Consider the following 12,434-nt stretch of genomic DNA (forward strand, 5'->3'; position numbering starts at 1 on the left):
CAGGACATCAAGAGAAGAAAGTGTTTCAAAAAGGAGGGGTGATCAACAGAGAGAAAATGCTGCAGAGTCCAAGTAAGATCATGTAATTGTTTATTAGGAGGCCAGTAGTGACCTTGGTGAGAGCAGTTCAAGTGATTTCAGATGAGAAATCTGTTAACGTTAAAATTGGTGTTCCCTGTGGACCAGCACCACCTCTTCATCCCCTTCCCTTCCTCCTTCCTATCCTCCCACCACCTCTCCCCCTCCTTTTCTCTCTCCTTTCAAGATTTTATTCTTTGTGTTCAGTTTTCAGAAGTTTGACAATAATGTGTCTTGGCTTTGATTTCTTTGGGTTTATTTCATTTGGGGGTTGTTTAACTTCTTGGCCTTTCACCAAATTTGGGAAATTTTTAGCCATCATTTCTTGGAATTTTTTTTTAATTGTATACCCTTTTCTTCTCACCATCTGAGGCTTCAATGATAGAAGTGTTGGGTCTTTTGTTGTTGTTACACAGGTCCCTGATGATTTTTTTAAAGTCTATTTTCTCTCTGTTCAGATTGGATAAATTCTATTGATCTGCCCTCAAGCTTACTGGTTCCATCCTTTGTCATCTCCAAACTCATTGAGCTCACTGAATGAGTTTTTTATTTTGGCTATTGTATTTTTCAGCTCTATAGTTCCCATTTGGTTCTCTTTTATATCTTCTATTTCTTTGCTGAAATCTTCTATTTTTTTCATTTGTTTCAAGAGAGTTCATAATTATTTGTTGAAGCATTTTCCTTCCCATTTAAATCTGTGTCAGATAATTCCAATATCTAATTCATCTTGGTATTAGTATGTGCTGTTTTTTCTCATTCAAGTGATTCTCCTGCTTCTTGTTGTAATAAATGATTCAGTTGTAACCTGGACATTTCGACTATTGTGTTAGAAGACTTTGGATTACATTTAAATCTTTTTCTTATGCAGGCAGTCACCCTGTTTGGGTTTAGTGCTTGGGTCCTGGCCTACTTTTGTGGGCTGGGGTTCCAGTGACAATTTAGTTTTCTGAGCTCTCCTGAACTACTCTGTATGTGTGCTACCCAAAGGCCACTCTGCCAACCAGCATGCTATTCCACACTTCAGTTCAATTCTCAAGCTTTTTGGTGAGTTAATGTCCATCAGTTTCATGTGTGAGTCAGTAAGCAAATTCTTGTGCATATTTAAAGAATTCCTTTCTTTAGCTCCCTACTGTCTAAGATAACCTCTCCATTCTCTAGTTGAAAAAGTGAGGGACACTGCTGTTGGGAAATCCCACTCAGTCCCCACTGATACATGCTGGCAGGGAGGGAAATGCCACCCAGGACTTCCAGCAGGTGGTAATTAAGGTGCAGAGGTGAAAGTCCAGACTCCCCACTTAGACTCCACCAGTGCAATACTGAGGGTGAAATGGGAGCACCACCCTGGCTCAGTTGCTGTCACCATGTGAGGGGCAGAAATCCAAACTCCCCATTTGGTCTCTACTGACATTATACAAGCAGGGACCATTCATTATGTTTGATTGGGGTAGAGTATTGCCAAAAAGGATTTTGTCCTGCTTTGCTGCTCCTTAACTGGGTCCTTTGACTATAGAGAGCAGGTTTTAAGTGTTATTTTTTTGTGTGCGTTTCTTTTTTCTTTATTTCCTCCCTCCCCACCCCCCACTGTACCTGTTGGTGGTTCCAGTTTGCAGACTTCTCAGTTTCAAGTCCAGAATATATGGGAGATAAAAAGAAAACCTAGAAAACACATTCCTGTGTAGTTCTGAAATTCTGAAGTCGCTAGGTAGTCTTCTTGCCTCTTTCAAGATTTTATAGTCCTCTTCCTGGTAGCTTAGTGTTTAGGATTCGGCACTCTCAACATGTCATAGTCCTCTTATGATTGTTATATTATGTCCATTACTTTTAATTATACTTAACCAGGAGGAGCAGGGAGAACTAAGTCTTCTCCACCTTATCCAGGCTGAAAAGTCCTCACTTTTTCTTAAAGATGGGAGAAAATAATTTATTGCTGATGACAAGGTCTAGAAATTGAAGATCAAAAGATAATAAGGAAAAGAGATTGAGAGCAGAGGCAGAATGATTGGCCTTACACACAAAAAGGGAGATTTCATCCATGGAGACCAAATTTTTTATTATAAAAGCAGAAAAGGAAGATTACAGAATTGTTTCAGGAAGGGGCTTTTCCAGTGGGTTTGGTGTATGGAAAAGAATGTGAGAGAATTAAAGATGCTAAAAGATAGTTTCTTCCTACCCATTAGTCTGGGTTGAAAAAGGAAGGTAGTTGATGTTAAGACAGAATTGACTGGGAACAAATAGAGGGATGTCCCCTGACAAAGATGTCCACAGTCTAATTCCCAAAACCTGTGAATATGTTACCTTCCATGGTAAAGGGGACTTCATAGTTGCTGTTAAATATTTTGAGATGCGGAGATAATCCTGAATTATCTGAATGTTCCCAATATAATTAGAAAGGCCTGCACAAGAGGGATACAAGAGGGTCAGAGACTGAAAATGAGATGTGTGATGAAGGAAGCAGTGGGTGAAGTGATCTGCTTTGAAGACAAAGGCAGGAGCCAGAAGCCAAGGAATGCAGGTGGCTTCTAGAAGGAGGAAAAGGGAATTCCTCCTAAAAGCCTCAGTAAGGAACCAGCCCTGCTAACACCTTGATATTAGCCCAGTGAGACTGATTTCAGACTTCTGGTCTTCAGAAAGTTAAAAAATATATACACTGTGTTGCTCTAAGCCACTAAATTTGTGTAATGTGTTGTAGGATCAACGTGAAACTAAGATAATTAAACGGCAGGGCTAGGGTGGAGGGTGAAAGAAGATTTTCAAGGTCAGGAGCAGGGGGCAGAGGAAGAGGAATTAGTTTATGATTTCTACAGTGGAGTGTTGGTAAGGTCCAGGGTCTGGTCATGGGAGTAGAGTGAGGCTGAAAGCCATTTCACTGAATTAACTTTTTCTTTTAACTATTTAGTGTTTTTTTTTTTAAATTGATAATGCATATAGCATAAAATTCACTCTTTTAAAATGTACAATCTAGCGGTTTTCAGTATATTCACAAGGTTGTGCAGCCATCACCAGTACCTAATTCCAGAATTAAATACTTAGTTTTGGTTCAGCACTATTCATTCTGTTTTCATGTGTTACAGTATTTTAATGAATATTTCATAGGAAACTGAGAGGCATAAGAAGAATATTTTCATGAGAGTATATTTTTTGGGCATGAAGAGTTCTTCTGAACATGTTATTTCCCCATTTGAGAAGATGATACACTTGGCCAAATGAAGACTTACCTACTATTGATTTGGCCAGGTGTGTGAGTATGGTGGTGATAATGGTGGGTCTTCTTAATGGAAGGCAGACTTCAAAGGGGGAAGACACACCTTGGCCACAGAGCTTCCCTTGAAGGTCAGGCCCAGGAGACTATGGGGGAGTGTGACCCTCAGCTCCAACAGCCACCAGGAACACTGGGACACATCCCCTTTGCAGCAGCTCTTTGGAGAAAGATGAATGTCTGACCTCATACTCAATCATGGGACTCTCACACCCTACCAGTCGTCCCCTGGATCCCCCATAGAAGTCAGTTCTCTCAGTTCACTGCAACTTATTCCCTTGCAGGATTATTATAGATGAACCAGTCATCCCTTTCCCTCCCAGGGCCCTCTCCTTTACTGGGTGGCTCTTCTTTTGCTTCCAGAAGATTTTTTTTAATAACACATAAATCATTAAGTAGCAAACTTGACCTGACCTGAACTGATAAGAGGCTGTTTATGTTCTTTATGTCATTTAATGTGAATATTCAGATAGCATTATAGAATAATCATGTTGGGTATTAGATAATACGTGATATTACATATGAAATTACCTTTCCAAATACTAAAAACTCTGAACTCACACAAAATAAATGTAGCCATATGGATTTTAGATAAAGATGTGGACCTCTCATTTTACACCCGCTACTTACCCCTGCTATCTAGGGCCTTTTTCATCTCCATATTCCCTATGATCCCCTGCACACAACAGACCCTCAATAAGCTTGGTTGAATACCAGCCACTTGGTTGAATGCCACTTAGTCTTACGCTGTCACTGGGGTTGGGGACAGTTTGTTTTAGGTTTGGATACTAAATTAACATTACCAGGCTTGAGAGTTGAAGTCCTGCTGACCAGGGGAAGCTATTCTGCGGACTGAGGTTAACTGTGAACACAGCCGGAGGCTGAGATAGAAAATGGCAACACTGTGCCCTTCTGGAAAGGGACAGGTATCACCAGAGAATGGGAAGGTTCATTTGCTGAGGCTGCCTCATGCTACCTAGACAGGCTGCCCATGGCTTCTCTAACTCTAGAAAGCAGGTTCTTCCCTAGACCACAAAAAGGCAGGACATAGTCTACCTAGGTAGGGAGAAACACTTCTTGTTTGCCCTGAAACAGAGATTTGGACTCTATGGGAGGGATTGTCTGAGGCCTGCAAGGCCAAAAATGGAAATGTCTGCTTAGTCCCCAGAATGCCCTGCATCAGGGCTTTGAGACCAACCCTCTATTGATCCCCTGTGGGTTCTCACTGTGTGACTTCAGTTTGACACAATTATGAAGCTATTTATTTCATGCCTCTTCCCATCAAAGCCATAATGAGAAAAAAAGGCCCCACAATAATTTCTGCATATTTTGATAACAAAGGAAATGGTTGTTGATGATGATAATAAAAACTGCTGTTCACAAATTTGCTTCCTTTGTTAACATTTATAAAAGAGACCTTGTATCACGAGCTCATTAGTAGCTGAACTTTATTGTGTCAAAGAAAATGGAGTCAAGAGAGATTATGTTTCATCTTTAATATGGCTGTTCAACAATGCCATTATCCTGAATTTCAGATTAATTTAATTGAACCTTAATGAATAAAATTAGTTGTTTTATGCAATTAGAATCCCATTTAAATGGTTTAGAAAATGAATAGGATGGGAAATGTGGTTGACTTGATTTTCCTCAAGACTGATTCTCTAGGCCTCTTTCTGCCTCTGGGTTTTCTCCCTCCACTGAATAAGAGACTAATATTTTTGTAATTTAAAAAGACTTTTGAGTTGCTAGGTTTTTTCCTCAGGCAAAACAAAATGCCATCAAGGAGGTGGGGGAGGGGGGCAGAGGGAATTGGCTAATGGGAACCAGTTACAGAGAGCTAAGGTAGAAACACTTTCCCAGCCCAGTGTGGCCCAACCCTTTACTCACCTGAGCTCTCCTTCTGAGATGACAAAGTGGATATTGGGGAACATCTAACAAAAAAGGAGGGATGGGCTTTACAGTCAGCTCCCCTCTACCACTTAATAACTTTGTGACTTGGTGTTTGTCTTGACACTTGAACGTCAGTTTCTTCATCTATACGATGGGATTTATAATACCTATTTACTCACAGTATGTTAAGCATTCAGTGAAGAATGTATATAAAGTATTTGGCATATTGCCCAGCTTCAAAAGAGGAAGCGGCTGTTATTAATATTACTATTCCTTATCATCATCACCATCACCATCCTCCTCATCTTTATCTTCAATCTTGCAACATCTCGGGACCTTACTTGATGTGCTGAAGCCAATACAACCCACCTAACTTAGGTTAGTGTGTCTGGTCAACAGTAAGATTTCCCAAGTATTATCTTACCTGGAAGAAGGACGTGAGATGAGAAAGCCAATTTACTTAGGTGGCTGGGAGGATTGGCACTTATCTAAGGGAGAGCGGCAGAAGCTGGTAAGATTTGATATGGAGGAAGGGCATGGTCACATGAAATTCCTGCAGAGAGTCACAGAAAACTGCTATCAAACTCCCCAATCTGTGATGTGAGAGAATTAGGCCATCCCAATGGACCTTTTCAGCTCTAAAGAGCTTACTATTCTACAATTCCTATCGCCTTTCCTGCTTAATGGACTACATTCCAATGAGCCAGCCCTTGCCAAGAAACTCTTCCGACTTGCATTAGGACTGCTGAAGCTTCCTGCTGAATGTTCCCTCAGTGCTCAGTCCCTCAGTTGACTCAGTGCTTTGGAATGTGGCTTCCTGAGACACAGCAGAGGTGAGAAAGGACCAAGGGGATTTGGCACAGCCTTAGTAAACATAACCTTCCCTGTGCAGCACAGCATTGACAGAGGTGAAGCAACAGAAAATCAAAGGAAAGAATTACTCTGTTCCCCTTGGTCTCATCAACCTGAAGGTTTAAATGGGTTCTCAGTGAAAATTTGAAAAACGGTATTACTTTTATTTTAAGTACAAGATGCTATTGCAATATTCCAGTCTCCTATCAAATGCTCCCCAATTATTTCTGAACATCCTCAAAGAGCATCTTGTGCTCATAAATAAATCCTTCTGGTTTCCACACGGTGACTGCTATTTTCCTTCAAGATAACTTCCAGCAAGTCGGCTTCCTCAGCTGTCACCGCCCTCCAGGCCGAGGGACAGGGCCTTTCTCCCGTATCCTGTTGATATCGCTGAAGCTACCCTCATGCTATGTCACCCCGTAATTGTCTGAAAATCCCTTTTTAAAATTTTTGAGCATGACCTCTAAAATCGTAGGCTTACTCTGTTTTGATCCCATTATTAATTTCTTTCTCGTGTTTGGTGTGGCAAAGACAGACAAAGGGAGGATATCCTCTCATATGAGAGGACCAATCAGATACTCCTCTGGTCTCATTCCTGAGGGAGAAACTTTAGGTGAGGTTTGGCTGTAGCGGACTCAGCTTTGTGACTTGTGATCAGAATCTGCTCCGATACCACCCTAGGCCTTATATGCTTACCATGACACAGGAGAGCCCATTCAGATTCCACAGACTTTTGGGGACCTTAAGGGTGCCCGTCCGTGGAGCCACAAACTCGAACTCGACTGGCAAGCCTGGCCTAGCCACACATTCACACACACACACACACATACCAGAGTCCATTACATTCTCTCCCACAAAATTCTCTACCTGTGAGACCTATTAAGGCCTCTGGGGATTGATCAAGTCTCCCTTCCACCCTTTTAGGTGTGCCTGACTTCTTTGGGGCCCCGGCCTTACCGGTTCCGATGTCTGGTCCAGGTCCTCACCTATCATGTCTCTTTGAGTCCGGCGGGAGCAATGCAGCAGGGTGGCCAGAGACAACCGAGAAGGAGACTGCTGAAATTCAGGCAGGACGTGCCTTCTCCCTTGCTATCCCTCACTCTGTCACTGCCTCACTGTTCTCCCAAACCGGTGGCAACAATGGGCCAGTGCAGTTGGGTTTCCTGGTTAGGGAACCAAGTATGTTACGGAACCAGGCTGGAACGCTGGCAGAAAAACCAAGCGGCACTCAGAGATCTTGGTAGATTGGAGATTTATTTAACACTGGCGGGCTCAGAGGAGACTGTTTCTCCAAATGTCTGAGCCCGGAATACAAGTGGGGAGGGTAATTTATAGTCATCAGCTTCCATATCTGTGGGTTTTCACGCACACAGCAAAGGAAGAAGAATCTGGAGTAGGGGTCTCTAAGCTAGAGACCAGAGTCTGTTTTAGCCCCGCCATCCATATTTGGTATACTTTACTTCTCCAAGATTACTTCAGTTTGGGTGGTTTTATTGTTGGAATAAGAGGATGCAAAACGCAGCAGTGGAGCTGGGCCCTACAAGGCTCTTGGGAGAATCCGGGCCTTATAGATATGAACATGGCTGGAATCAGGAATGTTCTTGGGACCTGTTTCTTCTGTTGAGCCCTCACCCTCTGTTCACTGCTCTTTAATTTTTTCTATCATCTGCATCTGTTGATGCATTTTTCATCACTGATCTTTAATGTCTTTCTATCATGGCTTATGCTGCTGGCCTTCACCGGTTCATGTTTTTAAGCTTCTTTTCCCCAAACCACTGACTCTCCAAATGTCCAGGCCCAAATCATCAGTAGAAGTAAGGTTGCTGAGGACATGAATTTTGGTCTCTTTTGTTTATTAATATATTCATAGAACTTAAAAGACTGACTCTACCACAATAAATGTGTAGCTTGGGGCAAGTTAGGCTCTCTGCACCTTGGGTTTTTTTTTAACCTTCAAAATGGGGATGATAATAGCAGCTAACTTACAGGGCTGTTACAAGAAATTAATATTATAAAATATTAATGTCTGGCACAGAGTACATTAAATAGAAACATTTGTTAAATAAAACTTAAAGCAGTTGGGGCACCTGGGTGGCTCAGTCAGTTAAGTATCCAACTTCAGCTCAAGTCATGATCTCATGGTTCATGGGTTCAAGCCCCACATTGGGCTCCAAGCTGATGGTGCAGAGCATGCTTGGATCTTCTGTCTCCCTCTCTATCTGCCCCTTCCCGCTTGTGCTCTCTTTCTCCCAAAATAAATAAATAAACATTAAAAGAAAAAAAAAAAACTTAAAAAACAATAAAACGTCAGGGCTCCTGGCTGGCTCAGTTGGTGAAGCATACCCCTCTTGATCTTGGGGTTACGAATTCGAGACCCACACTGGGTGTAGAGATTACTTAAAAATAAAAATCTTTAGGGGCACCTGGGTGGCTCAGTCAGTTAAGTGTCCAACTTCAGCTCAGGTCATGATCTTGCAGTTCATGAGTTCGAGCTCCGCGTCGGGCTCTCTGCTGACAGCTCAGAGCCTGGAGCCTAATTTGGATTGTCTTCCCTTCTCTCTGCCCCATCCCTCCACTCATTCTCTGTCTCTCTGTCTCTCAAAAATAAATAAAATATTAGAAAAATTTAATAAAAATCTTAAAAAAACAATAAAATGTCTACACATAGTTGGTGCTAAATAGATATTTGTTGAATTGATTAAATAAATTTCTTGAAGAATTAGATTGGCTTAATTGCCCCTTCCCTATTTGAGAACTCTTGTTACAGGCTTCCTCACATTCTGCCTTCACCTCTATTGACTACTCTTGGGTTAGGTTTCCACTCTAGGCCATTTGCTGGGCTGGGAGTTTGAAGTTTTGTGTTACCAGCAAAATGACTCATATAGAAGAAACTCCTTAAAAGACGGCTCTGGAAGTTGTAGGTACTCTGGGGCATGCCTGTCTGATCTGGTGAGGACCTCACACCATACTCAAAGTAATCCCTCTCATCCACTGGCTGAATTATTGTTTACAAATTCATGTACCAACTCCTTCCTTTGGGCAATTCTTTCCCAGAAGAGTTCTTGTCTCTCATGCTAAAATGCGTGTGCTGGCCTTTCCCATCGGCCTGCCAAATGGCTCAGGCTTCTTTTATTCTCAGTGGTAAACAAAATGCTGAGAGTCTTGCTATACCACTATATTCTCTTTCTCCCTGTCCATTCTTTGAACTTCTTCAGCTCAGGGACTTTCAGGTTCTAGAAAAGAAGCCTCCTCCACTGCGCAGTAACTGTGCCTTCACACACACATACCTGCATTATGATGCCAAGATGCTCCTTTATTGACCTAAAGGGGTTTGTGTTTTATATTTTCTGGCTAGGCCACCTGAGAGCCAGGAATAACATTTCTGGGGCCTCCAACCAGATAACGAATACACAGTTTTTATTATTCTTCTCCTCTGGCTCCTAAGAGAGCTGAGTTCCACACGAGGTCCTAAGTTATCAGGCAGGATGTTTTTCAATCTAATTTTTTCAGGAAGTTGAGTTCCTGAAGTCCCACAAGCTGAAATGGAGCAGTCGGGGGAGCTGGCAATGGAATCTCCATTAAGTGGTCCAAGTAATGAGGGCAGAAGTGAGCTCTGCTGAGGGCCATGGAGAGGAGTGGAAGGGAAGAAACTATTAGCTTAAACTGTGGCAGGCCAGGATGGCTGCTGTCTAGACACCTGAATTGTTACATTCCAGTAACTGGCATTTGATTATCCCCACCTTGAGCCTGGGGGACCCCTCTAGACCACCTTCAGGACCTTTAGGGCAGTGGTTTTCAATCAAGCTACATGCCAGTGTCATCTAGGGAGCTATTTAAAAAATACAGATTCTCAGGCCACACTCCAGACTTTATAAATCATAATCTCTTGGAGTAAGGGCCCAAAAATCTTATGGTTCTTTAATCCTCTATAGATGGTCCCAACATGGACCATTATGGGCCATTCTGGGCACTATATGGAAAATGGATGCAATCCCATTGGGTCATACACTATTCTGGGTGAGTTATAAAAGCAGCAACATTACCACTTGGAGAATCCATAGACTTAAGGAGAAACATTTGGCTTTGGCATTTTAAGGCCTGGGTTTGAGTCTCTCTGCCACAAGCTGGACTACTCTGAATAAGTCATTCAGTCTCTGTGTTATTCCTCATTTGTAAAATAGGGATTGTAACATCTGCCTTGTCCACTTAGAGTTGTTTCAGGGACCAAAGAGGATAATTACATGAAAATGCTTTGATAAGTAGAAAACAATAAATACATGATATAAAATCTATAGAGTAGTGTTATTTGTGTCCTCATGATGAATTTGTAATGAATCCTATGAAACAAATACCCCTTTGTGAATGCCTCCTCCCATTCTGCCCCATGCACAAAAAGTGCAGAAGCAAGAAAAGTTTATTTAAACTCTTTACACTTTGATTATTTGACCTACCAACAAGAAGCAATTACTAGCCAAGAAATGGAAACAACCTAATTTTCCATCAATTGTTGAATGGATAAAGACGTGCTATGAACCTACAATGGAATATTATTCAGCCGTGAGAAAGAAGGAAGGAAAGTCTGTCATTTGCAACAACACGGGTGAAACTGGAGGGCATTACTGTAAGTGAAATAAACCAAACAAAGACAAATACTGCATGGTATCACGGATATGTGTGATAAATTTAAAAGAGTCAAACTCACAGAGAATAGAAAGTGGTAGCTTGTGGGTGGGGGAAATAAGAGAGGTTGGTAAAAAGGTACAAACTTTCAGCTATAAGATGAATAAGGTTTGTGGGTCTAATGTACAACAGGATGACCATAGTTGATAATGTGTTAAGTCATTGAAATTTGCTAAGAGAATAGAACTTAAATGTCCTCACCAAAATAATAATAATAATAAATGAAGTGATGGATGTGTTAATTAATATGGTAAGAATCCACTCACAATATATATGTATATCAAATCACCATGATGGACATCTTAAATATCTTTTTCTTCCCTATTCTTAAGCTCAGTAAAGTCATAGTAAAATGATTTTTAATAGTATAAAAATACAAAGACATAGAAATGAGAGAGAAAAGAATATTTTAAAAAATGAAAGCTAGAAAACCAAAGGGTGGAAAAGGATTTGGTAGACTTAAGGAAGTTGATTCCTAAGTTGGCAGTGGCAGAAAGCCACAGAGTAAACCACTGAAAAACATAGAACCCTCCTGTCCCTGCAAGGCTCAGGAATTAGTGATTCCATATACATCTAAAAGTGGACACGATGATAGGGCTGAAAATAGAAAAATTGTTGAAAGATTAAGTACAAATTAAGGAACAAGAGGCACCTGGGTGTCTCAGTCGGTTTACCATCTGACTTTGGCTAAGGTCATGATCTCATAGTTCATGAATTCAAGCCCCGCGTTGGGCTCTGTGCTGACAGCTCCAAGCCTGGAGCTTGCTTCAGATTCTGCATCTCCCTTTCACTCCCTCTGCCTGTTCACGTTCTTCTCTCTCTGTCTCTCAAAAATGAATAAACATTAAAAAAAATGAAAATAATAAAAAAAGAAAACAATGCAATGAGTACCCCCAAAGACTCAGGAATTTGTGTTTCCTATTGTCTGGAAATGGAGGTGAAAAAAGAACTGGAAATAAGAGTATATTCAAAGATTATTTAAGGAGACACTTTCCAATCTCTTGCATCAGGGGGACTGCCTTTTTCTGTCCCAAGAGAAAGCTGAAGTGTGATTTCTGCAAAGTATAAGACAGAGAACTGTGGGCTGGAGAACAGCAGGTACAACTGAGAGTAAAACCACATTGGGAACAAGATTAAATGAAAGATCACAGACTGACTGGGACTCTGCCTTCTTCCCTCACTTAGTTCTCAATGTTCTGGCAACTAAGCTTATATTCTACAGACAGGAGAGCGGAATCTAGTCTAAGAGAAAAAATTTTAAGATTCTGACAGTAGAGAATTCCCCAACAAAATGTCCCAAACATTTTACCCAACAGAAAAGCCCAGATGTACCAATCACTTCCCTTGTGCCCTGAGCTTCTATTTGACTTGTGTGTGTGTGAGCAATCACTAAAGCATCTAATATGAAAGTCACAGACAAAACAAAACAAACAAGAAAACTCAGTTCGAGAAAATTGACTCTACTTAGAGAAACTTAAAAACAAACCCTTTAAACCCACCTACCGTTAATAGCTTCAGAAAAACAACAAAAGATGGTACAGAAAAGAACATTCAAAGAACTACAAGTTCTTGAAAATTGGTATGAAGTTAAGTAAATCTCTAAAAAAAAACAATACAAAAGATAAAAGGAAAGACAAATGAAAAGATAAATAACTAGTGCTGGAATTTAAAGATA

This window comes from Leopardus geoffroyi, chromosome D4 (assembly GCF_018350155.1).
Source record: "Leopardus geoffroyi isolate Oge1 chromosome D4, O.geoffroyi_Oge1_pat1.0, whole genome shotgun sequence".
NCBI lineage: Eukaryota > Metazoa > Chordata > Mammalia > Carnivora > Felidae > Leopardus > Leopardus geoffroyi.